The 9,105-nt window shown below is 36.3% G+C and overlaps 1 non-coding gene across 1 annotated transcript; it reads left to right on the forward strand.

Annotated features, from left to right (window-relative positions):
- Positions 1-883: 883 nt before the first annotated feature.
- LOC112999882 (small nucleolar RNA R71) lies at positions 884-990 on the forward strand. Its single transcript, XR_003265100.1, has one exon. It is a non-coding gene; the product is annotated as a small nucleolar RNA R71 (small nucleolar RNA).
- The last annotated feature ends 8,115 nt before the right edge of the window (positions 991-9,105 follow it).

Below are 9,105 nucleotides of genomic sequence, written 5' to 3' on the forward strand. Positions count from 1 at the left end.
TTGACACTGCTTTCCCGACCTCAATGAAATGGCACTGACATTTTTGGGATTTTGGACAGCTTGTGAAGGCAGCTTGTCAGAATTCTGGGACTGTTGTTGATTCAATTGGGTAGCTAATAGTCCCATCTGATTGGTTAAGCTCTGAATGGAGGCTCTAGTCTCTTGCTGAAACTGCATGTTCTGCATAGTCATTTGCCTCACAAGTTCTTCGAGGGAAGGTTGTGGAGGGGCCTCAACTGTTGGCTGTTTCTGGGGTTGTTGCTGTTGTTGGATTGGTGGAGGAATGTATGGTCTACTTGGGCCAGCAGCATTTTGGAAGGAAGGAGTAGACTGCTGTTGTTGTTGCTGAGGGTTGGACCATCTGAGGTTAGGGTGATTCCTCCATCCAGGGTTGTATCTGTTGCTGGAAAGGTCATAATTGCTCTGCTGTGGTTGATTTTGCTGCTGAGGTTGAGGAGGTCTATTGTAAATATTTGCAGCATAAGCTTCAGGCTGCTTAATTGCTCCAGGTTGCTGCATGAAAGGGCAAAGGTCTGTATGGTGGTCAACAGAGGAGCACAAACCACAAACCCTTGCGACAGGTACAGATTTCTGATTCAAGGCCAGCTGGGTTACCAAGTTGACCAACGCATCCAGTTTGCCTTCAAGCTTCTTAGTTTCAGATGATGCAGATGGGTTTGTAGCTACCTCATGCACTCCTCTAATGACTATGGCATCATTTCTGGCGCTAAACTGCTGGGAGTTGGAGGCCATCTTCTCAATTAAATTTCTGGCTTCAGCAGGAGTCATGTCTCCAAGGGCTCCACCACTGGCAGCATCTATCATACTTCTCTCCATATTACTGAGTCCTTCATAAAAATATTGGAGAAGAAGTTGTTCTGAAATCTGATGGTGGGGGCAACTGGCACATAGTTTCTTAAATCTCTCCTAATACTCATACAGGCTCTCTCCACTGAGTTGTCTAATACCTGAGATATCCTTCCTGATGGCTGTGGTCCTGGAAGCAGGGAAAATTTTTTCTAAGAATACTCTCTTAAGGTCATCCCAGCTCGTGATGGACCTTGGAGCAAGGTAATACAGCCAGTCCTTTGCCACTCCCTCTAATGAATGAGGAAAAGCCTTCAGAAATATGTGATCCTCTTGGACATCTGGGGGTTTCATGGTGGAGCAGACAATGTGAAATTCTTTCAAATGTTTGTGCGGGTCTTCACCTGCAAGGCCATGAAACTTTGGAAGCAAATGAATCAGTTCAGTTTTAAGAACATATGGGACATCCACATCAGGGTATTGGATGCACAAGCTTTCATAGGTGAAATCAGGTGCAGCCATTTCCCTTAGAGTCCTCTCACGAGGTGGAGGTTGTGTCATGTTCTCAGAATGTGCAAAATCAGAATGCTCAGAATCAGAATGCTCAAAATTATAATGCTCAAGATCAGGATGTTCAAAATCACCAATAACAGAATGTACAGATTCACCAGTTATGGAATGCTCAGAATGATCAAAAGGTATAAAATGATGCCTAACTAATCTATGAAATGTCCTATCTATCTCAGGATCAAAGGGTTGTAAGTCAGATGGATTGCCTCTGGTCATACACTACATTCAGCATGCACACAACTAGTTGCCTTGTCATGTAAATAAAGGTGTAGGTTTGAACTACAGCTACCCTCAAATGATATCCAAATGACTTGAAATTTTGTGAGCAACCTTATAAAATGATGAGAAGATAGCACAAAAAATTTCAGACAAAAATTCAAAGTCTAACTATGAAAGCTAAAATTGGTAGGTTAAGAAAAATAAGTGAATAAAACTTGAAAAATAAAAAACTTTTGACAGAATCGCTTTTTTTGGACGATGGAGACCTCAGCCGGCCTATGGTGGGCTGCCATGGCGTAGGAAATTTTTTTCTACCCCAAATGCATATATAATAATTGCGATTCTGATAACCGGAGCAAAAGTTATGGCCATTTGAAATTTTGACAAACACAAAATTTGCTAGTTTTTTGGAACTTCCAAATCTGACCAAACTAAAGGCTCTAGCTATTTTTCCCACATAATATGGATTAAAAGAAGTTACCACAAAAAAAATCAGCCAAAAATAACAACCCTAGCTACTAAAACAAAAAATCCCAAATAATTCAGCATGGGTGGTCGCTAAAATCCGTCTCTAATTGATTTCTACTACTACTCTGTTTTTCCGCAAGCTGATTTCTACTACTACTCTGTTTTCAAGCACAATCTTCACAGCAAAACACCCAAGACTGAAATAGGGGAAACGCTTAATGGGAAAACTGAAACAGAACACACATTAAACAAAATACCAGGACACTAAACAACACTAACACAATACTAACAATTAAACATAAAACACGAAAGGATTAAACACACAACACTAGCTAGCTATTATGAACCTTTGGACACTGCTCCCCGGCAACGGCGCCAAATTTGATTGAGGCCGTACCCGAATCAAATAAACATGAAAATGCAGTAACTAGGAAGTGATCTTAGGTCGTTTCCCAACGAGCAGTGACAAGCCAAATGTTCATAATATACTTGCAGTAACAGTAACGATGGGGGGGGGGGTTGGTTGTTTGGTAATTAAAGAGCAGAACAAATAAAATGGAATACGAAACTACTAATATTAAAAATGGGTTGTTTCCTCTGATTCAGAAGCCACTCTCTTATCCTAGGTTATGGAGAATTCGTCCCTAACAGTCAACCACTTAATCCAACCCTATTTCAATTTACTAATCGAAAATCAACTTAGGGTTTTCAATACGTGATTAGGCACCACATACACCAGTTAGCCCTTCGTCCATTAAGCATGAACGCAAGTTAGGCTCAGAGGCAATTAATCGAACACGAAGCGTGCACTGATTAATATTCACGAAATTGGGATAACTGGTGAAGGGAAAACTGCCAGGAAACCACATTACAAACGAAACCTCAAAGAGAGTTGGGCTTCGTCCTCAAAAGGAAACAACACCAGAAAATCTAGCCTTCCATGGATTCAAACAGAAAACGCAAATGAAACATGAAGCAGAAACGTAAATGAATAAGAATGTAAATGAACAGAAACGTAAATGAAAGTAGAAGAAGAAGCAAGAATGAACTCGTAATTAGAAGCAGAAAACGGAAATTTGCATTAAGAACGAAAACTGTAACAAGGGAACAGAAAAACGTGAAAACCTAAAACCAAAGCTCTGAATAATGAAAATAGCATAGCAGAATAGAATGCCCTGCACGAATCCCAATGCAGCTATTTAAAAAGAGTCACTCAAAGTCACTGGGCCCTATTACAATACTCTGGCCCAAAACGAAATAAACACTGAACAACATAAAATAAAATTGCAAAATTTCCTAATTATAAATTAACTAAGGTAAGCGATGCTTTATTTGTCCTCTTCAAGTCCACAACCAAAATCCGGATTAAGCCCAATGTTTCATTAATTCCTGAAATTAGATTAAAAACATCAAATTAGCTAAATGAGCCCAAATAATAAAACTGCCTAATTAATTGACAATTAAGACCAATCAATAATTAAAATGGTGCAAAAAGGGTTTAGAAAATAGAAGAAAATGATGGCACATCAGACTTAACACACAATGTAGTTGGTGTAACAAACTATATGAACCAAAAACACTTGGTGTGTGGTAGTGGTTTACCCATCTTAGCCACAACTATTGTTGATTGGGAATCACAATGCATAGACGTTGATGAGGTTGGTTTCATTTTCAAAGGAATGTTAGCTAGGAAAATTTTCAACTACTTAGCCTCACTACTAGCCATTTCTAGAGAAACAAACTCCAACTCCATTGTTGATCTAGCAACAATAGTTTTTCTAGTTGATCTCCAAGCTACCGCACCACCACCAAGAGTAAACATATAACCACTAGTGGATTTTGTTTCATCTGAATCAGAGATCTAGTTAGCATCGTTATATCCTTCAAGTACTACTAGAAATCCACTGTATTCAATACTATAATCCATGGTACCTCTCAGATATCTCATGAGTCTAGCAAGTGCATCCCAATGGTCCTGATTAGGATGACAGGTATATCTACTCAATCTGCCTATTGCATATGCGATATCAGGTCCAGAAAAGTTCATCAAATGAAGTAAGCTCCCAATGATTTGGGCATATTGAGTTTGCACAATTGGTTCTCCTATATTTTTCTTTCATTGAAAGTTAGCATCATAAGGGGTATTCAGTGACTTAAAGTCATAATATTTATACTTCCTAAGAAGTTTCTCAACATAATGCTCTTGGGATAGTAATATACTATCTTCCTTCCTTATAATTTTAACTCCCAAAATAACACTTGCTTCATCCATGTCTTTCATATCGAATTTAGATGCTAAGAAAGATTTAGTTTTAAAAACTATATCATTGCATGTACCAAAAATAAGCATGTCATCCACATATAAGCATATAATAACATGATCGTCATTCACAGACTTTGTATACATGAATCTATCAACATAACTACTAGAAAAACCATCAACAAGTAAAGTCTTAATAAATTTTTCATGCCATTGTTGAGACGTTTGTTTTAAACAATATAGAGATTTCAAAAGTTTGCACACTTTGTTCTCTTGACCATCCACCACACACTCCTTGGGTTGTGTCATATATATCTCTTTCTTTAAATCACCATTCAAGAAAGTTATCTTATCATCCATTTGATGAATCACTAACTTATGGATTGCAACTAAGGCTATCAAAATCCTAATGGAGGAAATCCTTGTAATAGGCACAAAGGTATAAAAAAGATTTATTTTAGGTTTCTGAGTAAACCCTTTATAAACCAACCTTGCCTTATACTTATCTATAGATCCATCAGGGTTATACCTCCTCTTAAAGATTCATTTATATCCAATAGGATTTGCACCCTTAGGTAGATCTACTAAAGTCCATGTATTATTCTTTTTAATAGAATCAATTTCAATCCTTATGGCTTGCTCCCAAAGGTTTACATCTGAAGAACTAATAGCTTCTGAAAAACTTGAGGGATCATCCTTAATAAGATATGTATAAATGTCGTATCTGAAAGATTTCTTTATCCTATGTCTTTTACTTCTCCTCAAATCCTCACTTATAGGTTCACTATAGGTTTCAACTAGTTGTTCAAGACTAGAAACATTACTGGAACTAGTACTAGATCTCAAAGGGAAAACGTCTTCAAAGAATTCAACATTTTTAGTCTCTGTAACATCCCATTTTTCTCATAAATAAATTTAAAAATCTTTTTAGTAAAAATAAATAAATAAATAAATATAGAGCAAATAATAGGCTGAGTACCCTAGGTATAAATTATGTTGAGTCAGGTGCCTCCTCTTTGCCTCATTTTTGTTTTTCCCTTTTCTCCTCTCAAATCCTCTCTTTTTGCCGCAGACCATCGAACTTGTCTCAGAAAAATGACGATCTCGGACTCATTCACCGTTTGATCGTCATGAAATTTAAGAACCAGGTTCGCAACCCTGTTACGAGTATTCTCACCATTGGGAATTTGGATATCATGTATGAACTGAGAGAAATACCCTTCGCATAGTAGCCTTTTCCTTTTCCGCAGAAACCCAGAGTTGTCTCGGTAAAACTATGATCCCGGTTTGCCGTGAAATTTTGATAGGTTGTTCACGATCCAATTCCGCATACCTTCACCGTTGGGATTTGTAAAAAAATGTCTGTGGATGGAGAAATATGCATCGCACGAAGCAGTACAGAATGAAAGCTTCAATCCCTTCTCTTTCTCTCTAACGTTTGGGAACTCTATCAGAACAATCAGAGGAAAAATTGAGGAATCTCAGAAAATTGCTAAAGATGCCGCTATCGCTTTCAGAAGACACGTGAGTTCGCTTAAAGGTAAGGGATGAGTTATTCACAATTGGAGATTAGTGAGAACATGTGTAGGGATCCTTAGAGTATCAATTGGAATGAGTTTTTGGGTGTTTTCGTTATTTTTTATTCTATCCTTATAATTATAATTGTGAATTATATATGTTTGACAAACCAATTGTTGTGAAATTGATATGCTATTGTGTCGAGTGTGAACCCTATAAATCGAGCATTTTTCTAATTAGCACGAATTTATGAAATAAAGTAAGGAGAAATTTAGAGTGAGATATTGATTTTGTATTTTCTCTGTTTCATGCTTTTTAGGTTTTTTTTATATAGTTTAAAATTAATATCATAATTGAAATTGACCAAAGTGTTTATATAATTATTTAGAATTTGTGCATTGAAAGCTTACTTTAAATTCGTGGTCCAATATGATGTATGCTAGTTTATATATATATAGAATTAGTTATATATTTATTTATATTAATATTTTATGTAAATAATATTGTAGAGTTGTTATAATATGATTCTAAAAATTATTAAGTGTTGGAGTTTGAGAATATTATGGTTAGATTTGATAAACATGTGTATGTTGTACCTTGTGAATATCATTAGGAATGTTATGAGATGTTAAATTGTGGGTATGATAATTGGTTGTGAATAAGTGGATGTGTTTAACATTTGATGTTACAATAATGATATTGTGAGCTGTGAATTATACAATAATCCGACCAATGTTTATGCGCATTGTTAAAGAGAAAGTGTAGGTTCCTAGTTAGGAACCAGTATTAAATTATAGCACAATGTGTTAAACATGTTTGAAACATAATTGTAAGGTTGTGGTATTGTGTAATTCATGAGCAGTGTTTATAAATGGAATATATGATGAATTGTGGAATAACATGTTGCTTTGAGATTATAATATTGTTATTGAGATTGAGTATAAGTGTAAAGTTTAACATGTGTTAATTTGTGAGATACGTGTAAACATGTGATGATGAATTGTGACACTATGAGATATGAAATTGTGAATGAGTTTTGGTTGTGGATAAGTGTGTAGTTAACACTTGATGTGACATTACTTGTGTTGTAAGCTATGAATTGTATAATAACCCGATCAGTGTTATCTTGAGAAAAGCGTTGATGCGCAGTGTTAAAGAGAAGTGTAGGTTCCTAATTAGGAACTAGTGTTAAAGAGAAAATGTAGATTTCCTATTTAGGAACCAATATTAAATTGTAGCGCAATTGTGTTGAACGTGTTTAAAACACAAGTGTGAGGTCATGAGTATTATATAATTTATGAGCAGTGTCTGCATGCAAAATTACTTTAGGGGTTGGACCTGAATCAGGAGGGAGAGGCCATGACGGACTCTTCGGAGTGTAGGCCTTGGGGGTCACCGGGTTTGAGTGCTCCTTTAAGCCTATGCTGATCCCATATGGTTGGAGCATTCTCGCAAAACATCGTGACCTTGACTGGTCTCCCTATGATCTTACTTAGTGAGAGTGATCTAACAAACCCATTGTGTGGTGTGTCTTGTTATGTACTCCTAAGCGCCCCAGGGTGGTTTTTCACTGACATGGTACCACATTGAATATAGGCTTGAGTCTTAGCATAACTGTCTCATGCGCTTGCTAATTGCTTATTATGAAATTGATGTGCTATTATGTCTTGATCAGAATGTGTGATTCTTGTGTAGCGTGATTGATGATTGAAAAGTGTGATTGATGGTTGAAAAGTGAACTTTGATTGACAAAGTGATGGAATTACATTAGTTGCGTGTAAGTAAGTTTTATTTGGTTTATATGATATGTATATCTAGTTGTCTTGCTTCTCTATTAGTTAGGAATGTGACAACTCACTTCCTGTGTGTTATTTGTGTTTGGATCCTGTGATGATCTTGAACTTTGTGTTCGGGGGAGCAGATGACCAGGTGAATTGCTTTAAGGAACCTTATGCTGAAGGACGTCGGGACACAATGCTTTAATAGGATGTGATAGTGGGACATAAGTTTTTATATTAATTGCATGATGTTAGTCTATTTTATTTTATCTCACTAATTTAACAAAATATTTTTGTAAATTTTGACGGCCTTATTTTAAGCCGAATATGTTTTAATAAGTTTTAATTGATAATAGTTAAGTGAATGTGAACCTTTTACCCGTGTGAAATTGGTTACCAATATTTTTATATATTTTGTTTATTTATATATATGTCGGGGTAGAGGGTGTCACAGTCTCCATGATGGTGTCACACTCAATCATATAACTCTTAAGAACTAGAAACCTATAGGCAACACTATGTTCAACATAACCAATAAACAAGCTGATGTAGCTCTATGTGGAGCTTGTAGGCCTTGGACATTCTTCGTCAATGGAGTCTTTTGCATCTTGAAGATCAATGGAAGAAGAATGGAGAAGGAAGAAAGATGATTGGAGACGCCACTTCAAGGAGAAGATGAGTCAAGAACAAGCTCACTACCATAGGAAGTCATGGATAAGAGCTTGAAGGTAGGAGAAGATGAGTGGAGGGAGAAGGAGCACAAAATTTTGTGCCTCAAGTGAGGTCTGAACTTTGAAGTGTAATTCTCAAATGATTAAAGTTAAAAAAATTCACACATATGACCTCTATTTATAGCCTAAATGTCATACAAAATCAGAGGAAAATTTGAATTTCTATTCAAATTTCACTTGAATTTGAAATTGAATTTGTGAAGCCAAATTTTGGAACCAAAATTTTACTAATTATGATTAGTGAATTTTAGCTATGGTCCAGTCCACTAATCCAAGATCAAGTCCAAGATTTTCCACTAAGTGTGCTTAGGTGTCATGACTCATGAGGCATGTACAACATGAAGGATATGTACAAAGTGTGACTATATGATGTGACATTAGGGTGTAGCAAGCAAATGTTCACCCCCCTCTAAAATTTAATTGGATTGGGCTTCTCCCAATTCAATTAAATTTATTTTCCAATACACATATCTAATATTCACTTAATGCATATGAAATTACAAAACTACCTCTAATACAAAAACTAGTCTAGGTGCCCTAAAATACAAGGGCTGAAAAATCCTATATTTATAGGGTACCCTACCTACATTATGGAGCCCTAAATACAAGACCCAAAAATAATGAAATCTTAATCTAATATATACAAAGATAAATGGACCCAATCTTGGCCCATGGGCTCATAAATCTACCCTGAGGTTCATGAGAACCCTAGGACCTTCTTCAGCAGCTATAGTCTAATCCTCTTGGAACCTCT

Source organism: Glycine max, chromosome 16, assembly GCF_000004515.6.
Source record: "Glycine max cultivar Williams 82 chromosome 16, Glycine_max_v4.0, whole genome shotgun sequence".
Lineage (NCBI taxonomy): Eukaryota > Viridiplantae > Streptophyta > Magnoliopsida > Fabales > Fabaceae > Glycine > Glycine max.